Source organism: Pinus tabuliformis, chromosome 8, assembly GCF_031772625.1.
Source record: "Pinus tabuliformis cultivar Carrire ecotype Pingquan chromosome 8, CPIR1, whole genome shotgun sequence".
Classification (NCBI taxonomy): domain Eukaryota; kingdom Viridiplantae; phylum Streptophyta; class Pinopsida; order Pinales; family Pinaceae; genus Pinus; species Pinus tabuliformis.
In genome coordinates this window covers 206378642-206399672 of record NC_142294.1, presented here as the reverse complement: position 1 = coordinate 206399672, position 21031 = coordinate 206378642, and the positions used below count along the sequence as shown (strand labels likewise).

Genomic DNA, 21031 nt, shown 5'->3' with positions numbered 1-21031 from the left:
CCTTTGCTTTGATTTCCTTGAGAATTTATTTCTGGTTAAGTATCCTTCTGCTGTGATGTTCTTTTCTGAATGGGAGTGATTGGGACATCTCTATTTCTCAAGGAATATTGCTTCTACTAAGAGCTGAGTGCATTCAAGTATTCTCTTTGATAATCATCAGATTGAGTTTCCAATGCATTATCATTTGCCAGTATGTAGTCTTCAACCTTAGGATCCTCCATCTCCTCGACATAATTCTCATTTTCAGTCAAGAAAATGGGATGGTAATATTCCCTAAAGAAGTGATTTTCCTCGAAAATTGGGTTTGTTCCATCATCAAATTATCCTTGAGCATAATTATGCTATAAGGGTGTTCGAATTGGCTGCTGAGATGTCGAAGCTTCAGAAGCTTTCTGCTCTCTTTGTTTTGTCCTGTACTAAGGTTGTTGTTGGTTTTGAAGTTAGGATTTCTAACTTGTGGCTCCTGAGGTCTATCTAAATTTATCACCCGGTTAGCTATTCTCTCCATGGTTCGTATCAGTGCATCTAGTTTAAGATTGGTGGAAGAAGAAGGTTCTTCTTTGATGGTTACTCTTTTTTCCGGTTTCTCATGTTTTAACTAAGACTTTTTAATCATCAAGTTTGCTTCCACACTTACTGCATTATTCTGCATTTATTCTGGAGTTGGTGGATCTCTTTCCCTTAGTTGATAAGCCATCTCCAGATCAAAATCATCTGGGTAATGTTGAAGTGCAAAATCAGGGGGAGGTTTCATGTCATCCAGAATAGAATTGTAGATTTGATTAAACCTTATAGTGAACTCTTGAATTGTCTCGTTAAGATTCCTTTTCAATGTATTGTATTCCGCCAAGATCTGCAATGGATTCTTCTTTTCCTGCCACCTAGCTAAGAACAACTCATTTAACCTTTGAGGAGTATCAATAAAGTGTGCTGCTAAACCACGAAACCATATTTTCACATCTCCAGAAAAACTTTGAGCCATTAGTCTCATTTTAGCATCATCTTCATCAACCTCCTCTAGGTCAATGAAATTAGCCATCTTATCAATATGTTGTTGTGCAGTGACTCCCGCGCTGCCATCAAAAAGAGAAAGTCTCTAGCCATAGGTCTAAGGTAAAGTTTCCAATTGACCAGGTAACACTAAGGGTGCAAACCTCGCCATAACTCCTGGGGAATGGTGAATGGGAACTGCAATGGGCTGTGTTGGTTGAGATGAATATGGAGGAGGCGATATGGATGTTTTAAAAGGTGTTGTAGAGGGTATGGAAAAAGATAATCTTTCAAGTTGATACTGGATATAGGCCTTTTCAGCAATGATTTGTAATTGATCAACTAGGCTTTGAAGTTTCTCAAAATTAGACCAACCTCGTGTTCAAGTTTTAAAGACTGAGAAGTAGCAGAAGGTTGGTTAAATAAAGACTTTGAGGAGGAAAGGTATGAATCGAACTTTATGGGATCAAAAAATTATTCTATAAGACAAGACTCTGATTTTGAACGAAATAGGGATAGCTCAAATTTAATGTCAAAAGGAATATCCTCAATAATAAGTATTTGATCTGGCAAGGAAGTGGTCCTTTCCAATTTTTTTCTTTTAGCCTCGGGGAAAGGGACTTTAGATTTTCTTAACAATATTTCAGGATACTTTAAATTGGCAATGATTGAGAGCTTACCAATGGAACGAAGTCTGATCGAAATTGTGATTTGTAACCTACTTTGCTTTTTGAACAAGCTCTGATTGTCTTTGACTGAATCGGCTGGATCAGGATGCAGAATTTTGTCTTGTTTGTCTCCTCGAGGCCAGCTCTACAATCTCGACACTGCAGTTACGAAATCAACCTTTATGAAGCTTAGTCCCATCATCCAAAGGACCAAACTACAATTAGAACTAGTCGTACTCCTAGGGAAGATAAACCTTTCGTTCCCCGGCAACGGTGCCAGTGTGTTATCACTCCTCCGGATCTCCAAGGTTGAGAAGGAGTCCAGCTGAGGCAACCAAAAACCAACCTTTTGACTTGGTAGCTAGCCCTACCAAGCCGGAGAGAGCTCTCTCCAAAGGATCACAACCAAGAGGGCTAGATGGATTAGGGTTTTAGGCTATATATAGTGGCTTGGGGTTTTGATTTGATTTTGATTGGTGTAGTCACTCGATGAGTGAATTAGGGTAGAGAATGAACTAGGTCAGGCCAAAAGAGAATTAGAATTGCAGATATCTCATGGGGCAAGGTAGGCAAGTTACTTTAACACTTGGTAGTATAGTGATGAGATGGTTTATACTAGTGAGGTGCTAAAAAGAGCATGAAGATCATGAATTCTTTTTAAACTGAAGAAATTAAACAAATTATGATGATTTTCCCAAAACAGAGCATAGGAGATGTATTCTGCTTATCACACCTTGAAAATCAAACATATTTAGAAGTGAAATGTATCATGGAAGATACAAAACATTCATACACATGTAACTGAAGAAGAAACAATATCAAAATACCATGCCACATGAATCCCACCAAAATAGCTGCAACTCATCCAATATATTCCATGCTAAAGTCTGAAACACTAATACAACATCCAATGGAGTCCAACCCCTGAAAAGAGTGAAGAAAGGGAAGATATAGACTTCAAAATAAACTCCTCCGAACCTCAGGGGTCGAATCCATGAGAGGAGGAGTTGTTCCACCAAAAACTAAACTGATAGCTAGAGTGTAGGTTGGTCAAAGTGACTCATCCCTCACTTTAGGAAACTGATTCATTACATCATAAAAGGAGTTTTCACCTAATGTATTTACCCTAGGTTACAATAAAACCATCATTATTACATTTACATCCATCAATTACATTGGTAAAACATGATTTTTCAAGGTGAAATTGTCAAAATTGAGAAAATTTACAAAACTGAGAAACTCAGAAAATTTGTGTCAAAAGCGCAACGCCACTGTCCTAAGCATAGTGCTAACTACAACTCCACTTTTGATGGGGTTCCCGGTGTCAAAATTGAGTGCATGATAGCTCATTGGAAAACCTTCCCTATATAGTTTCCAGATCTACCCTTAGTTTCAAAAATGGTCAAGTTTTGACCCTCCAAAAGTTGATTCTCCCAAGAATGGTCTAAAGTGCAGTGCCAACCTCCAAAACAGGGTAGAAACATGATTGTTTTGGTGTTTTTTGACCTTTTGACTACACAGTTGACCCATAAAAACTTAGCAAAGTGGTTTTCCTGACTGCATTTGGCCTTCTGAATCAAATTGTGGTGGCCATTTTCCATTTGGAGGTCCATAGGAAAAGCGCACCGCCCTTTTGGCAGTGTGACTGGTGCACAAATTGCCAAAAATACACAAAACTTCAAAATTTCCCAAGATTGCTCAAAATTTTCCAAAATATGGCCTGAGGAATGTTGATGATGTGTGTCAAGTCATGAGTGATGCCTCAACAGGGATTTCAAGTTTATCTTCCTCCCTTTTCTTGGTTAGGGTTTCAATTTTCTGCTGGTCATAATCTCTTTTTTGCACAATGGAGGCCATTTTATCTATGCTTCGGAACATATAGTATGGGATATTGAGGAATTTGACCCTTGTGAAGTGCATAAGCAATCTGATATGGTAGGTATAGAGCCTAGAGAACCTACCTTCACAGGAGAATTACCTATTAAGAATGTAGGTGAAAGGGACCACCCTCCTCCTTTCATTCATGTATAGTGGTTTGATAAATGGTTCATAATACTGATCCTTCAAATCCTCTGATTTAAACCACCTCTCACCCATGTTTGGAATCCCTGTGGAATCATGGGGGCATACCTATTAAGAATGTAGGTGAAAGTGAACACCCTCCTCCTTTCATTCATGTATAGTGGTTTGATAAATGGTTCATAATACTGATCCTTCAAATCCTCTGATTTAAACCACCTCTCACCCATGTTTGGAATCCCCGTGGCAACAACACTGATAGAAGTAGACAAAGTGAAGGTCACTCCTGATAGGGTTACTTGATTGTCTTTAAGGTGTGATCCAAAGAGTCTGGTCAAAACTGGGTGATGTTGAACTCTTTCAATCATTTGTAAAAGTCAAGGCAACCCACATACTGGAAACATGAGGCTGCCATTGGTGAAGCCATAAGTTCATTTATGCTAGTGGACTCCAGCTTTAGGATTCTGCCTCCTTTATGTGGCCTCCTCTATTCTTTGTCTTCTTCTTATTGTGTGTCCTCTTCTTCCGTATAATATTTGTCTTCCTCCATAGTGTTTGTTCAAGAGACCCTAGTGATAAGGTAGGTGAGAATGGTAACTGGGAATAGGTCTAGGGAATGGGGATAGGACTACAAAAATTTGGGGAGGTGAGGTGGAGGGCTATGGAACTGTGGTAGGTGGTGGGGGGAAAAAATGTGAAGGGAGTTAGAAATGAAAATTAATTTACAGGTTTATGGTAGAGGCTGCCTAGGGATTTTTAGAAACCTAGGTCTTAGGGTTTTGTAGGAAAAGAGTTTAGGGACTATGGAAAGATAGTGTAATGGAAGGGATGGTTTCAACATTGATGTAGGAAGGTGTTGTAGGGTTCATGGGAAGAATTTTTTAAGATAGGAATGAATTTAGGGTTTTATCCCTTGCCTAGGGACTAATTTTTCTTAGGAATCAAACACTAATAAGAAGTGTTGTTTGGAAGAGAAAATGAGTGGAAAATAGGGTTACTTACTTGGTAGAGGAGGAAAATCCAGTCTTGTTGAGCTTTGAGAGGATTTGGAGGTGTTTTTGGTGCTTTGGAGGCTTACTGGGCAAAAGTGCAGCGCCTAACCCAAAAGCACAGCACCAGTGTTAAAAAATGCAATGCCCAAATCTCTAAGCGCAGCGTCTGGCTTCTAAGTGCAACGCCTTCTTCCTAAGTGCAGTGCCAAGAAATTTTTCTCCTTTGAACTTGCAAAACCAAATTTTTGAGCCAAGGGAGTGTGAGCTCAACCTTTGAGAATGCAAATGGATTTTCTTTTGATGTCTTGGTGTCTTTTATACTTCATGAAATTGATGTTTTGGGCCTTGGGACCCACTTTCTTCCTTTTGTCATTCAATTTACTCTTGGAAACTATATCTTTACATTTGACCTTTTCTTGTACAAATTGATCACTTGATATACATTGGCATACTTTGACCTTTGAATTTTGGTCCTTGGGCATTTTGGAACTAAGTTGGCACCTTGAGAAAAGTCACTTACTACATATAATGACATAAAATTACATAAATATATATAAAAAAATAGGATTACATCTCTGTTTTTGGAATAAAATTACAAACTAGAATGAAATTCTTACTTAAAATCAAAATTAGAACTTTAGCAACCATGGTTACATGCTTGTAAATCCTTATTTAACTGAAAAAGGGATACTATTTTGTTCACTCTCATACCTTGCTGGCCTTATGCAGTGAAATGGTGTTTTATTGGACCTTGGAAAATGAAACCTAGTGACCTAATGGGACCTTGAATGACCAGACTCCAGGTGGACTTGACTGACACAAAACATGATGAAATGAGCCTTTATAGTCAAATGCATGCTCAAACAGACACATGAAGGTGGGCCAACAAATATTGAGAGGGAACAGGGTTTTAACTTGGGCTACCATCAGTGAGTAAATTTTTGCATGAGGACCTAGGTGGAATGATAAAAATTTCAACATGGGACACTAATATGATATAAAAGAGGAGTTTTGATCACTAATGGCAGTATGAAAATATTGACTCTAACAAGGTGCAACACAGGCACAAAGAGGGCCTAGGTGGGGTGCAATGCTCTGTGAGTAGACCAGAGGGTGTGTTGGTCTTGGGAAAGGGATTCCGACACAAAAATTGCAAACAAGAATCAATGCAATCACTTCCTAGGTCCGTTCATGGCTAGTTAAAGCAAAGGTCTATGATAGAGGTAAATCAAACACAATGGAAAAAGAAACCACTAAGGGAATACATTGTTCCTCAATATGGTCGCCAATTTGTTATGTGAGATTTATGGCTGCGGAAAGAAATATCTCCCCTAGGTTTGGTGGCTAACCTAGAACAACATAATGATAAAGGACCCATGGTTTTCCTTAAAGTAAGTAGATGGGGGGGAAGAAACCTACTTGGAATCTGTCATATGTTTTGCTCCTTCTTTGGATTGAATGCTTCAATCCTAGCTCCATCTGCCAAAATTAGAACCTGCACAAAAAAACAACATAAGCCAAGAAACTACAAGATCTATGTAACATCATCTATCTACTTCATTAAACATATCAACATGGTATTGAAATATATGAAATAACGACATCACATATAGGAAAACAAAAGAAATCTTTGTATTGATATAAATGGAGTGAGTTACAACCTTAAATAGATGTTGATCTTGTAGAAGGGCTCCTCCAAGTTGTTGAGTTTTCCTTCCTTTGTCACAAAGTATACCTCCAATCATCCAAACTGCATGAAAGCATAACTCTCACAATAGCATAAGGGTAGAATGACACTCCAAAAGCCAATCCCTTACATATGGAAGGATGTAAATATACAAAGGAGTGAGGTGTGTTGGGAGTTATTATCCTTTTACCAATATTGGGATTGAGATCCACTCTTGATGGGAGGATGAGATCTAAGGATAAGGGATGGAAACTCCAAGGTAGGATAAGATAGGATTCAAAAGTTTTATCTGAGGTAAATGGTTACAACAGATCCTGGAAGCTTATGGAAATGGAGGCTTCAGGATTCTCTCACTTTTTCCCGAATTTCTAAAACCAACACAGGTGCAAGGAGAGAAACCTGTAGGTGATCAACGCATGCCACAGTGGAGCAACATGTAGGTGAACGTTGTCCAACAAGAGGCCAGGGTGAGTTGGTCCTAAAAATGGCTCAGATGATGCATTTCAGGGCAGAAACTCCGGGGAATGAGAGAGTCATGCATAACACTTTGTGCAATGATGATGCAAAGGGGGAATAGGATGTTGATTGATCCCATTAGGAGGTCGATTGATCATATGAGAAGAAAAATCCCATAACACCTAGAATCATGCTTATATTGTCATTGAATTTCTATGGTTTTTACTATGCAAAAAGTTTTCAACCTTATTTCATTCAAGTGTCAAAAGGCTTTAATATGTTATATGCAGTAAAAACCAGAAATCAATGATGGGATGCTTCTCTTCTCATTTATATCTTGTGACTATGGTTAATGCATGTTCCTACTATTTACAGTAGGGTTGGGTGTTTATGAATAGTCTGTTAAGCACAACTCCTTTGGCCGAACGACTTGGTTTTTTGACAGAGTAAGAGTTGGTGACTATATCCTTATAGTATAAGCATTAGAATATGTTAACTAAGGTTTTGAATTCTCTATGATTTTTACAACATACCAAGATTGATGATGGCACCACCTTATATGCTTTCTAATGTTTGTGTCATATACGCAGCTAGCATTTTACATTGGTCCTATAGGTGTGTTCCTCTTTGGGTTTCTTTTTGTTGTTGTTTGATATATGGAAAAGAAAGTATGTGTGGTTTGAAGTTTATGTTTGATGTTATAGATGGATGAATTGATTGAAATTAATATTAGTTCCTATTTCACATCCACTGTAACTGACCTAACACACTGACACAACATATGTTTCAAATCCTTCAACAATTTTGTGTATAGGCCTTTGTGTAAATGTAGTACCTATTTCCTTGCAGAATGTCTAGCACATTACCATGTATCATGATTCTCCATATCTTCTTTAAATATTGTTATTCACCCTCATTTGATCCACATTGTTCTTCGATAACTCTATTTTGATGGGCTTTTTTCCATCATGTTTGCTAAAGATATTTTATAATTTTAATCTTTGCAGTTGGAGGTATTTTAAATGCTACTTTTGGTAATGCCACTGATATTATCATTTCAATTTATGCCCTAAGGAATGGGATGATTCGTGTTGTGCAACAATCATTACTGGGTTCCATACTATCAAATATGTTGCTTGTGCTCGTAAAAACCTTTTTAACTGGTGGTATCATACACAATAAGAAAGATCAAACTTTTAACAAGGTACACCAAAGTATTGGGTGTTCATCATTGCTAGACTTACATGAATGTTGGCTTTCTAAATATTTTGCAATCCATATGACATGCACTTAAATAACACTAGAATGGTTGATATGTTTTCTACAGGTAATTATTTTTGTTAATTTGGGATTATTACTTATAGTTTTTATGGGCCTGCTTTTCCCAACTGTGTTTCATTTTACTCATACAGAACTCCATACTAGTCAATTAGAGTAAGCTCTTTCAAGGTTTACAAGATATGTCATGCTTGTAGAATATGCATCTTACTTTTTCTTACAATTAAAGAGTCATCCATATCTAAAGTCTTGGGTGTTCATCATTGCTAGACTTACATGAATGTTGGTTTTCTAAATATTTTGCAATCCATATGACATGCACTTAAATAACACTAGAATGTTTGATATGTTTTCTACAGGAAATTGTTGTTGCTAATTTGGGATTATTACTGATGCTTGTTATGGGCCTTCTTTTCCTAGCCATGTTGCACTTTACTCATATGAAACTCCATAATGGAAAATCAAAGTTAGCTCTTTCAAGGTTTACAAGCTATTGCATGCTTGTAGCATATGCATCTTACCTTGTCTTCCAATTGAAGAGTCATCTAGATTTTTATGGTTGTGGTACTGAGGTTTGTGATTTTCCTTTATTCTTGTTTACTTAGCCGCATTGGTTTTGTCATTGTTTCACAACATGCATGTATCTAGAAATGCATAGTCTGATATGGCCTTTTAGATCTTTCCATTTCAATCAGTTGGATATAATTAAGTCAAGTAATTTAGTAGATCATGGATTCAAAGTACAATCTCTTATAAGTTTTCTTTCTATATGCAAGGAAAGCTAGCATCTTCACTTTGGTTCCAATCTTAATAGAATCAACATCTCATGTAGAGGTGTTGATCCAAGTAGAAATCTATGCAGCCAACTATAATTAAACATTCTAAGTTCACCCAAATGAAACAAGGTAGCTAGTGAATGAAAGGTTGCAGAACACCGTTGTTCTATGAAAACAAAAAACAATGCAAATTCTTATGCTCACTTGTCTAACAATCCATTTGTCTCAAAAAAGGATAAGGGATGAAACAACCCATGCCCAAAGGCTTTAGCAACTTTGCAAGTCCACATTTACATGTTTAACATTTCATATTTGTGACAAACCAACTAGAAACTATCTAAAAGACTAAAGCAATGTAGTCGACCATTAACTACCAAATTCCCATGGAGGACTAAACCCACAAGCACTCTAGTTGTACCGATAGGCATATTTTTCTCTACGGCTTGGCATGGAATAATCACATGTTTAATGAAATATCATACACCACTAGATCTACTTGCTTCAATTGTTTTCCAAAGCGATGAAATGTTTGTATATAAGTTGTTTCTCTTAGTTTGCTTAAGAAATTGACAATTATGATTTTACACCATTGATTACATGTCAATGGTATAAGTGATTTTCTACATGTTAATTTTTTAGCCCAACATGTTCTCCTCAATTTCTTGAGAAATCTTCCTAGCTGTTTTCTCTTTGATTTATGGGGAAATCTTCCTTTATGTTTCATCTTCCAGAGATTAGATTGGAATTCTTTAAGGATTTGAGCACATACATTCTCTATAAGCCTCTCTGACTGGGGAAGCTCTTATTGCACTTTTATTAGCAAAAAATTATATATCGAATTATCAAATACATTTGTTGTTTTGTTGGTCTTAAAAGTGGAGTGGGACTTTTAGATACCTTAATACTATCACCTTTGTAGCCATCTTGATTCCTTTTCTTGAATGGTCTGCTTCCTGTTAAGACAATGGCCGAGGGAATAACTTGGTCATAGTTTTCAATATATATCCTTGATCTGAAAATAAGATCTTAAATCAATATTAAGGTATTACAGACTCATGTGCAGGAATGCCTATATTATTTAGTGCAATGGATCGAAAAGATTGTGAATAATATAGATAATGAACAATTATAAAACATAATAAACACACACATCAACACAACAAAATAATCAAGGAGTTCACCAGACTTCTTGGCTACGTCTCCTGGTCCAGCTTTCAATGTCGACCTCTATATTATGTCTTTAAGAGCAGAATATTACAAGTGTGAGCTCGAATAGACTCTCAACACAACAATGACAAAACAACAGGGATTTACTTGAAATCCTCGAGTCTAAAAGAGTGCACAAACTCTCCCTCTTGCTCTCTGTCTTCTACTTTCTCTTGCTCTCTTCTCTGTCCTCCCATTGAATGGCTTTTAAGCCTAACAATGTTGTCTGTTCACCTCCCTTTTCGGTGTGGACACGTTTTGTTAAAAATGCTCAAGGCACAAGAACAATTTCTTTTAGAGATGGAAGAATCAGCGGGCATAGTGAAACCGACCGTTCGGTCTTCCTCTGCACAAATCCCCCGATATAATACATATTTGGGCCTTATTTCATTTTATCGGAAATACAAAGAAATACATAGAATCCATTGAAAAACCTGACAAAAACATTTTATCAGAACTCAAATATCCTATGAAATGATGTTTATAATCCTTTTGGGTCCGGGCTTATCGATATCGCACGTCGCATGTTGCATAGGCCCCGCTCCTTTGTATTGCTATGATGCGATATTGTAATGTTATATCGCGATCGACGATCGCATATCGCAATGTCTCAAGCCCCTGGTAAGTCCTTCCTTTGGCCAAGTTGCGATGCGATATCGCAGTTAATCTGGACCGTTATTATATGATCGTTAAACCGACGACGGATGGTTATTTCGGGTGGCCCATTTGCACGAATATTACCCACCCGAAAAGGTGGTTTTCTCTCTCCTGTGCCATGCCACGTGTCGGCCAGTGTATGGGATCGGGTGAAGCCCTTCCAATACCACTTACCGCATGAAGCATGCTCAAAATACCTTTTATCGCGGAACTCAAATATTCTGTTGTTTTATTCATAAATCCTTCGAGTCTGCTGAAAGCCTTTGTGCCTACTTTAAGTCCTCTCCCTTAGTTTCCATGTGATGCGATATTGTAGTTAATTTGGACCATTGATCTGTGCGCTCGATCAACTGTTCACGTTGTTTCGCTTGTATCGCTATCACATTTATCTTAAGGCTAAGGCCCGCTAACACTGCTTGCTTTCTCCTGATGCGATATCAATCTTGTCCGTTGATCCTGTAGATCCAACGACTTTGGGGCATTAAGGCTGCGCTTCTCCGCTTTCACTTTAACTTGGGTTTTCCGCCATTCTTTCACTGTTTCTCCACCATACTCTGTTTTATAACTCCGTCAGGTCTTTTCTTTGTTAACATATTTGAAGACTTAGACTTAGAGGTTTTATTCAAGATCCATTTTGGATCAATCCTTATTTGTTAACTCATGAAGGACTTTCCATAGGGCCATTTCCATTGCTTCCAAATGAGGTTGCGATCATCCAAATTTAACATAAACAAATTGTCAGTCGTAATTATAATGGAAAGTGTATAGGATTGTGTAGAGCCCAAAGCTTTTGATACGATTGAGAGTTTTCCAAGACAACCATGTACCCAATGCTTTGTAACACATATCTTCTCTTGTGTAAAAGCCTTTATTCTTCATCCTTTTTCTTGCAAGAGTTGTCAAACTTTAGTAATCTACTAGAAAATTCCAATCCAATAATTGTTTGAAAATTAACTACCATATTTGCCAAATTCTCTTAAGAACACCCGAGTCGGTGATTTTGGAAGTGTTGGTTGCACCAACTATGCCACATATGATGTAATGGTTTGCTATGTGATTTACATTAACATGCGTAGCACTTTGCAGAAGATGGTGGGCTAGGATTTGCCAAGGTGTGTTCTTGCCCACGACCCAGACAACCCATTTAACTGCTAACACTATGCCTTGAGTGTAAATATTAGTCAAACCAAGGTGTCCAATGCCTCAATACCAATAATAAAATAACATCAATGGTAATATAAAATATAGTTAAATACTTGCAAATAAAATAATTTTAAGATATGAATAATGTTTTAAAGAGAGTGCTTATCTGTATAACTAATAATTTTTTGTTTTTTTTTGTTTTGTTTTGTTTTTGAAGTTATACTTGTGCTTGTCCAGGCAAAGTAAAGTTACAATTTCAACTATCATATGATCATCTATTGTGATTAGATGGCTTCTTTTTCTCCTTTATATGTGTCTGTAATCGTAGTTACCTCTATTGTTTAAGTTACTTTTAATTGAAGATAAAAGTTACTTATGTGAAAAATAAATTATTTTAAAATTTATTTCCAATATATTTATATTTAAAATATAAGAATACATCTTTTTCATTTTTTTTATTAAATTATATTTTAAATAAATAAATAAATAATGTTGAGAACAAATAAAAACATATATACTTATATATTATTTATAATATATTAAATCAATAAATAAATTCAAAATAAATAGATAAAAAACATTGAGAAGAATAAATATTTTATTTTATTTTATTTTTATAAAATTATATATATATATATATATATATATATATATATATATATATATATATTGTCAAGTTGTCAGTGATCTTTCAGGCTTGATCCGTGGCTTGAGAAACTGTGACCCAGGGGCAACTAATTTGTCAAAGTCACCAAGGGATTGCACTCGGCTTGGGCGACACCAGCCCTAAGCTAAATGAATTTTTAGCATGTTTCCTTCTCCTAGCATGAGTGCTTCTAGGCTTGACCCGTGGCTTAAGAAACTACGACCCACATGAATCTAATCTGTCAAAGTCACCCAAGGATCGCACTCGGCCTAGGCCACACCAGCCCTAAGTTAAATGGATTTTTTATCATGTTTCCTCCCCCTAGCATGAGTGCAACAACCTCTGTGAGGTTTGATCCTAGATTGCCTTGCTAAGGAGGCCCATCCTCAACCAGTTGTGCTAGTGGGACTTACATTTATAAAATTATATTTTAAATCAATTAATTAATTAAAAAAATAGATAAAAAACATTCATAACAAATAAAAACATATACTTATATAGTTTTGTGTTAACTTTATTTTTAGAAAATAATAATATTGATTGTTAAAGCTGAGATTTTGTTTTAACTTCATTTTTAGAGAATCATATTATCCATTGTTAAACATCGGAATTTGATTATGGAATCAGAGAACGAATATAATAGCAAAGTCAAATGGATGCATTGCCACTTCGTTTTTATTCTATGCATGTAGCTTACATGCAAAAAATACATGTATACAAAAAAAGAAAAAGCAGTGACATTGCCACCACCTGGGTCTTGTTATGGAATATTCAAAATCTCCTTATAAACTTGGATTAATGTGGTGCCTACTCAAAGTTTGATTTTATGAAGTGTTTTGATATTTTGCATGATATTTTTATTAGGTGTGGTATAAAGAGATATAGATTTTAAAAACAGATTTTATTTTTTTAGGAGACAAAACCAATTATTTTTTATTAATAGAAAAAGGTTCACATATAAACTAACATATTGTTAATCATTTTTCATCTATATAACCCCATTGCCCACATACCAAACCAAACATATCCCATATTTTAATTGTTGTTATAGTAATTGACTTTATTTCTACCTCGCGAGAATTTATTTATGGTTTTGAGTATATGGTGATTCGTATTAATGAAAAAATGTTAGAGTGGTTTCGGGAAATTTGACTCGGTTAAGTTATTAATAATTTTATAGCTCTAGGTTTTATAATAACCCATGGTATTCATGTGGAATATGGCTTATTTAAAGGAAAAAGCTTTAGGTTTATACGAACCCATGGTATTCATGTGGAATATAGCTTATTTAAAGGCAAAAGACTTAGGTAAATTTATCAAGGTGACCAGTGGGATCCTAGTAGCAATCTCTTTATACACCACCACTTCTCTTAGTGTTTCGAAATTATAATAGTTGGTATCAGAGCATGGAGCACATATTTCATTAAATTTGGAAATATTTTATTACAAGGACAATGACTTGAATTAAGCTTTTGGCTACTTTGAAATTCTAGATCCACCATTTAATTCCAAATTTAATGAAATATGTGTTATGGTGTTAAAAGAGTGCAAGTTGTGCTAATTAGAGAATGTGTGGATCTACTGAGTGAAAATATTGTTGGAAGGTCAAGTCAAGGTATGTATCAATAAAGTTAGAAATGTAGCGAGAGTGGTTGTATGGATGAGAAAATGGAGATGGAGTCAATGGTTTGAGGATAATGAAGGAGCCAACGAGTGATGAGAGCCATGGTGGTGTGATAACAACTATGGTGTGTAAACACCCTAAGGGTTTTGGTCCAAGGAAAATGTATTTCCCAATGAAGTTGTAAGACCTATTGTTATAGACATTTTTGGGCACTGCAACCCCAAGCATAAAATGTCCATAAACCAAGGGCTCCTAAGTCCCTAAAATTGTTGTTCCAACCCCTAAAAGAACAAGGTCAACTGATTACAGCTCCTCCCAGAAGTTCTCCATGAAAAACTACTCAGAACTGGTCAAAACTGGACCATTTTACTTGCTCCATAGGCAAAGTGTGTTGCATCTCACCTAAATACACACAGTGGGTGTGTTGCATTTCAAAAAGCCCTTCTATGGGGTGCGATGGGCGAGAAGGGACAAATGGCAGTGTCAATTCGCGAGGTTGAGAAGCATGGAATCTTCCAAAAACTTCTCCTGTGACACTTGCCTCTCTGAATTCGACCAGGGATGAGTAAGAGATCATCAATCTCCAAGTGGAAGCAAGAACTATCAAAGGAAAGACACTAATCAAATCACAAGCTGACTCATCTCCCTTACAGACATCTATATATGGATCCCTCATCCCAAAGATCCGGAGGCTGGAATTTTGCATCTTGTAAGGAATTGCTGTTAGTTTCTTGAGGCAACATCATAGTGTTGGGTGATCTAAGCTTTTCATGAGGTGAAGAAGGGCTTACTTGCTGAGAGGATGATGCTGGGCCAGAAAAACTGGTTGTAACTCTCTTGGCTCTTTCTTGATTATCAATAAAGCTATTCAAGTTTTCCTCCATACTCTTGTGTGATTTATGTTTTATGCATTTGTATGGTCAATTTATATCTGATCCTAGATTGTTTATGATAATAGATCCATGTTCTCGTATAGTGTTACGCTGCTTTGATTCTGCATGTACTCTGTGAAGCTGAGTATACAAGAAAGCAAGTAGCAAAGGACTATTAGAAGAGAGAGGAATCGGGCTAGGAACCAAGCGCAAGATAGAGGTTGGTATCCTTTATTCTTCTCTCATCTATCTTTCATAAAGGAAAACAAAAGTAGTTTTACTTTGTTTGTTTCTAAGGTAGCTACCAGCCTTAGTGGGATTAGCAGTTCTACATAGACACTTTTCCCTGTAACAAAATGGCGACTCCGCTGGGGAACGAATAGATTGATTGTCTATCTACATTTGTTTACTTTATAAACTTACAAACGGAGCCTAAAGTCAAGCCAGCTAGCCTTCGAACTGCATTTTCTATGCAAATGCAAAGTAGATTAACGCTGCTTCAGTCAATCTCCGGGTTTTGTTTATGAATAAAACAACTGATTTACAAACTTTCTAATTGCACTCGTGGTGGCTCTAGTAACCTCCTTAGATCTACCCCTGTGATTGATTTACTGATTACCACTTTCTCGGCCAAAATCCCTGAACTGAATTGCAAACTGTGACCCGGAACCCAATCAAAGTCTCATCCCTGGTCCAGCGCACTGTCTGTTATGTGAATCTCAAATTCAGCGCACTTCCCGAGTGTAGTAGGTGCGCTGCATTTCAAATTCACTGTGTTACAGGTGCGCTGATCAAACTAGGCATTGTTCCTAAATTTTGGTTTATGTGTTCACTCTTTTCAGATCTATTCAAGAGTTTTGCTGCCTGTAGTCAGTATACCTCTGTTTGAAACCCCTTTCCTTTCTATTATTCCACCTCCATTGTGCAAAGAACTGTAAATGTTTTTATGTATTTGTTGAGTCATTTTCAGTTCTTCTTTACAAAGAAGTAACGTAATTGTACTGTCGTTTCTTGATTTGAAAGTGTCGCAAGTGTCATTTTCAGTCATAGAAGAGAACCTGATTGTTCTTGATAGTCGATTACCCTGTTACTATTGTATTTGATTTAAATTAGTATTTTTTCCAGTGTCGAAAGAAAGTTTTCATTTCCAAATCGCAAAGTGTTGTCATTGTCTTCATTTTGATTTTGAAAAGAAACTTGTTAGTAATTGTCGCTTTGAAAAATAATTCAGATTTGCGCATTAGCTTTCTTTTATCATTCACATATTAAGAAGGCTAAAAACAAAAACATGCATGTGCATTTGCATTTAGACTGTTTGAAGTTTGATTTAGGACGGTGCATATAGTGTGTGCTCTTTGCTCTTTGTTGAAAGAATATTGTCTCTCTTTCCTTAGTAGCTAGGATTTTCATTGCACAAAGAAGATAAAACGACTGTTTATCATCTTAGATTACATTTTAGGAATTGTACATCTACATCACGCGGTGAACCTGAAAGGCAAATTTCTTAAGCAAGATCAACTATAAAATAAATTTAATGAATCTAATAACGCTTTGGAACCTAACGCACAACATCTAGAAGTCTAGGCTAGAGACGTATTTCGGCGTCGTAAAGCCTGGTAACTTTTGTTCTCACTGTTGGTTGGGTGATTCCTCCACTTTGAGATGATAAGTGCCAGTACAGACTTGTGCTCCCACATACCGTCAAGTATATTTTGGGAGACCACAATAGGCTTAATCCTTTATCCATAGGAAGCCGTGTCTGCCGCCCTATCGATCGCAATGCACTGAACACAGCATTCGGGAAGATTGACTGCCGTACCGTAAAAAGTATTCTGCAGTTTTGTGATTGGTTTGGTAATCCCTCTGTTTAGATTTCCAGAGCAGTCCCTTTCGTTCCTTTTCAGACTCCTTAACGGAAAAGGTCCATCTAAGCACTTGTCACTTCAGGCTCATTAAAAATCGAAGGCGACTAGAGTCATCTTTTGTTTTTTCTCGACTCTTAAAAATTGAAAAAATAAGTTGTGTCAAAGCGTCTAAAATTCATCTAATTCGGAAACATACTTCCCCTTTATTTTTGGTTGATCGAGTAATCCGCAATCGTGGAAGAAAGTCAATTGAAACCCCGTCGTTCGCGGAGGCTTACGAGTCAACCGTCTTTGTCTCTGGAATCGAAACTATTACAGAAAAAGCGAATTCGTTTAACCGGTTCCAAATCTCCTGGTAAAGTTAGAACAAGTGTTCCAACAACATCAGAGACTCTGGTTACTCCAAACATTTCTGGTATCCCTGCCTTTACAGAAGAAGTTCAGCAGCCACCGAGGGACAGTAGCTTTGATCCTAGTTTGAAGGTAAACACTTGTGTTACTGAACCAGTTTCATCTACAACCGGTTCAGAGAGTGTTATTCCCAAAACATCTATCGCTGCGGATTCCGTACCTTCTTCGGCACCAGAAATATTTTACGGACCTGAAGGTCTGCCTCTTCCACCTTGTCTGATTGCTATAGAAGAGATTGTGGAGGATCCTCCATCTAGTACTCCATCGCAATTTGGAGTCGGGATCACTCTGTATCCTTCTTCATTAGAAATTTGTCTACTGCCAGCAGAAGCTCCTGTAGAATTGCTAGGTAATCTTTTGGATAGACTAGAAATGTCTGAAAAACCGTCGACATCTAGGATTGTGTCGTCCGACACAGCGACAACAGAACTTCCTGCTATCACTCCAACAATGTTCGCCGATATACCATCTGTCCCAACTAGCTCTCAATCGCTAGAAGGGGCCCACTCAGGGGCTATTTCAACAGTATGGTCCATTCCTGTTTGTTCATTCGGAATAGTATCCGGAAACTCTTATGTTGAGTCTCAACAAATTGATCCTTCAGGATGTCAATTTGGGCAGTCCGGTCCTCAAGGGCAAACCATTCCTTTAAGTACCGGATTACTGCCGTATGGGGGGCAGTATACCCTTTCATTGTCTCCTCTGGGAGGACAGCCATACGGGAGTTCACAACAAAATTCAGGTTATGCTGGAATTACATCTAGCGGTTGGGTACCAATACTACCTCAAAAACCAAGAGTTGTATATTCAATGCAACAATCTTTACCTATATCAAATATACCAACTACGCTAGCTATTGTGACGGTGTCACAAGTACAAGCGCTGCCTGTTGTATGCCAACCTCAGGTTTCTCAGGTTGTAATGCAACAGCCTCTTGACCCTGCGACTCAACCACAATCAACGACTGGTGGAATGACACAAGCCCAAATGGGTACAATTACCCCTCATCTTGGTCAAACAGTTAGTATCGGGCAACAGTACATGGCTTCACAACCCTGGCTAGTGCAATACCAACAACCACAATTCCAACAAGTATACCAAGGATCTGAGCAACAAATCTTTGCAAATAGTGGGCAACCGTATATTCAAAACGGTCAAAATCAACCATTCTACAATGGTTATGCCCACCAACCTTACCAAAGTTACCAACATCAAATGCATTATGCTGGTATGCAAAGACCCATTGCTCAGGCGATTCCATCTTATCCTGGGTATGCTTCGCGTAACCTGAATCAACAGTTACCCTTCGTGGTGACTTTATAGTTACTGGATTTAAATCGGTTAACAAACGATCCAATCGCTTACGCCCCTTGGTGGCCAGCGATTCCGCATAAAATTCCGTCAGATATTCCTAAATTTAATGGAAATCCGGGTGAAGACCCATCGAATCATGTGATGACCTTTCATCTGTGGTGTTCATCAAACACCCTAAATGATGATTCGATTAGGCTTTGCCTTTTTCAGAGGACGTTAACTGGTTCGGCAGCAAAATGGTATATCGAATTGCCCAGAGCTTCATTTGACAACTTCAGTACCCTAGCCACAACCTTTTTAACCCATTTTCAGTTACCGATAAGGTACGAAACGGGAACAAAACTTCTTACCAATTTCAAACAAACAACGACCACTCACATATCTGATCATATTCATGAGTGGTGACGTCGTCGTAGAATGGTAAAAACATATGTTCCTGATCAGCTTTTAGCTGAATGGTTTATTAAGTCTTTGTTACCTTCCATTACAGAAGATGTGGCAAAAGGGGGAGTCGTCACCGAAGAGTAAGTTATTGCTCGTGTGAATTATTTAGACTTGATTTACACTCAGTCTGGCACGCTCTACGATAAAATACCTGATGCTCCCAGACCGGAATTCTCGGTCCCTCCTCCTCCTAAATCAAACAAAGACTCTCATGCCAGCGATGGCGTGATTGGCGCGACAGACACAAAATCGACAAAGGCTACATCTAAAAAGGCCCGTAAGATTTCCAGTCAAAATGCAAAAGAAGAACTTCTCGCCTCGGAGGTAAATGTCGTGTCGACTGACAAGGGCAAACAACTGAAGCAACCAGGGGGCAAGAAGAAAAAGAAAGGGAGAAAAAAGAAGCTGGATGAGTCATCTCCTGAAAAACCTTCTGCAAACCCTTCTGGGCAAAGGAAACCCCCTGCGAGGTGTCAGATATGTGATGAGGATCATCGGACGAGAGATTGTCCACATAAAGCTAAAGTTAAGAAACTCTTTAAGAGTTCAAAAACCTCAGCAATATTGACTGATCCGTTTCCAAACCCGAGAACCAAACTGGTTGCTAATCAAAATGCTTCTCGATCCCAAGTGCTTATGTTGTCTATCTCAAAGCGGAAAAATGATGCTTTGACAAGGAATAAAGATTACGGGAATCCACAGTTTTCGAATAACAAGGCTAATGAACAACCTAGTAGTTCGACAACAACTTTGACCGAAATTGTGCCACCCATCATTCCTGAACCGATGATAAAGCCACCAAAGGGAGTAGTACACAAATTGACATTTAATCCTCGTGCTAAAGTAGCACAGAATTATAATATAGTAGAGGACCTGGTCCAATCGCCGTCCGCTATGTTGACACTTGAGGTACCGCAAAATTGCCTCTCCCAAAAGCAGGATCTATTATCAGTAATAGGTGGGATTGACCCAGCGGATTCCAATCTTGTATCCTTTAATCACAAAGGATATGACCCTCAGTTACCAGCTCAACTAGCTTTCCTTATTCAAGTGAAATCCCTCAACAAAACTGTTCATCGAACAATTATTGATGAGGGTGCATCTACATGTATTATGTCGATGAGTTGCTGGAAAAATTTAGGCTCACCACCCTTGTCGCGATCGTCAAAAATGTTAAAAGCATTTGATGGACGATCATACACTCCATACGGGATTTTGAGTAACTTTCAAGTTGAACTAGGGGGCAAAACAGTAGAAATTGATGTTGAAGTAATTGACGGAAACCTCGATTACACCATCCTACTGGGAAGGCCCTGGATATATGCCATGGCCGTAGTTGTGTCGACCTACTTCAGGAAGATTCCATTTCCCTTTCAAGGAGGAATTACAATCGTTGACCAACAAACATTTCTCCCCAATAGTTCACAAGTTACGGGAAGCATTCCAATGATCCATGGAAGCAATCATTCGCTTCAAAATATCGGAGTAGGTCTCCTAAAAGACCCTACCTTAATGGGTACTTTTGCCCTACCGCCTCTGAGTAATCTGGCGGAAGTGGCCACAGTGGAAACCTGCAATATGAAATCTTCTATATCTAATGGATTTGGAAGATTCCTAAACATTTTGTCAGCATGGATCATCGCCATTTTAGAAATATTGTAGCAATCAATTTTCTTGGCCTGGGGGGCAAACCCAAATGAATGCTCATCGAGTGTTTGGATAGATAGGTCTAAGGAATATGGTACCTCTTCAGATCCTTGGTCGCATGTACATTCTACAGACAAAGGAATCATTCAGTCAATGATATTAGGAGAGGCACCATGGGAAGATTACCACAGTCACTCCCATCTCCCGGATTACAATGAAGATTATTCCAATGACCTTAATCATCCTTCAGTTTTTGATTTTCTATCAAATACTGTAAATACGGTGGATTCCGAGGACGGTTCTTATCTCGTGTCAACCTCATTAAAAAATGAAACA

At 37.8% G+C, this 21031-nt stretch overlaps 1 long non-coding RNA gene across 1 annotated transcript in view; it reads left to right on the top strand.

Moving 5' to 3' along the window:
• Positions 1 to 1232: 1232 nt before the first annotated feature.
• LOC149234849 (uncharacterized) overlaps positions 1233 to 21031 on the top strand; it is a 57334-nt gene continuing 37535 nt past the window's right edge. The window contains exon 1 of the long non-coding RNA XR_016245860.1: positions 1233 to 1260. This is a non-coding gene — a long non-coding RNA (uncharacterized LOC149234849). The remainder of the gene's footprint in view (positions 1261 to 21031) is intronic.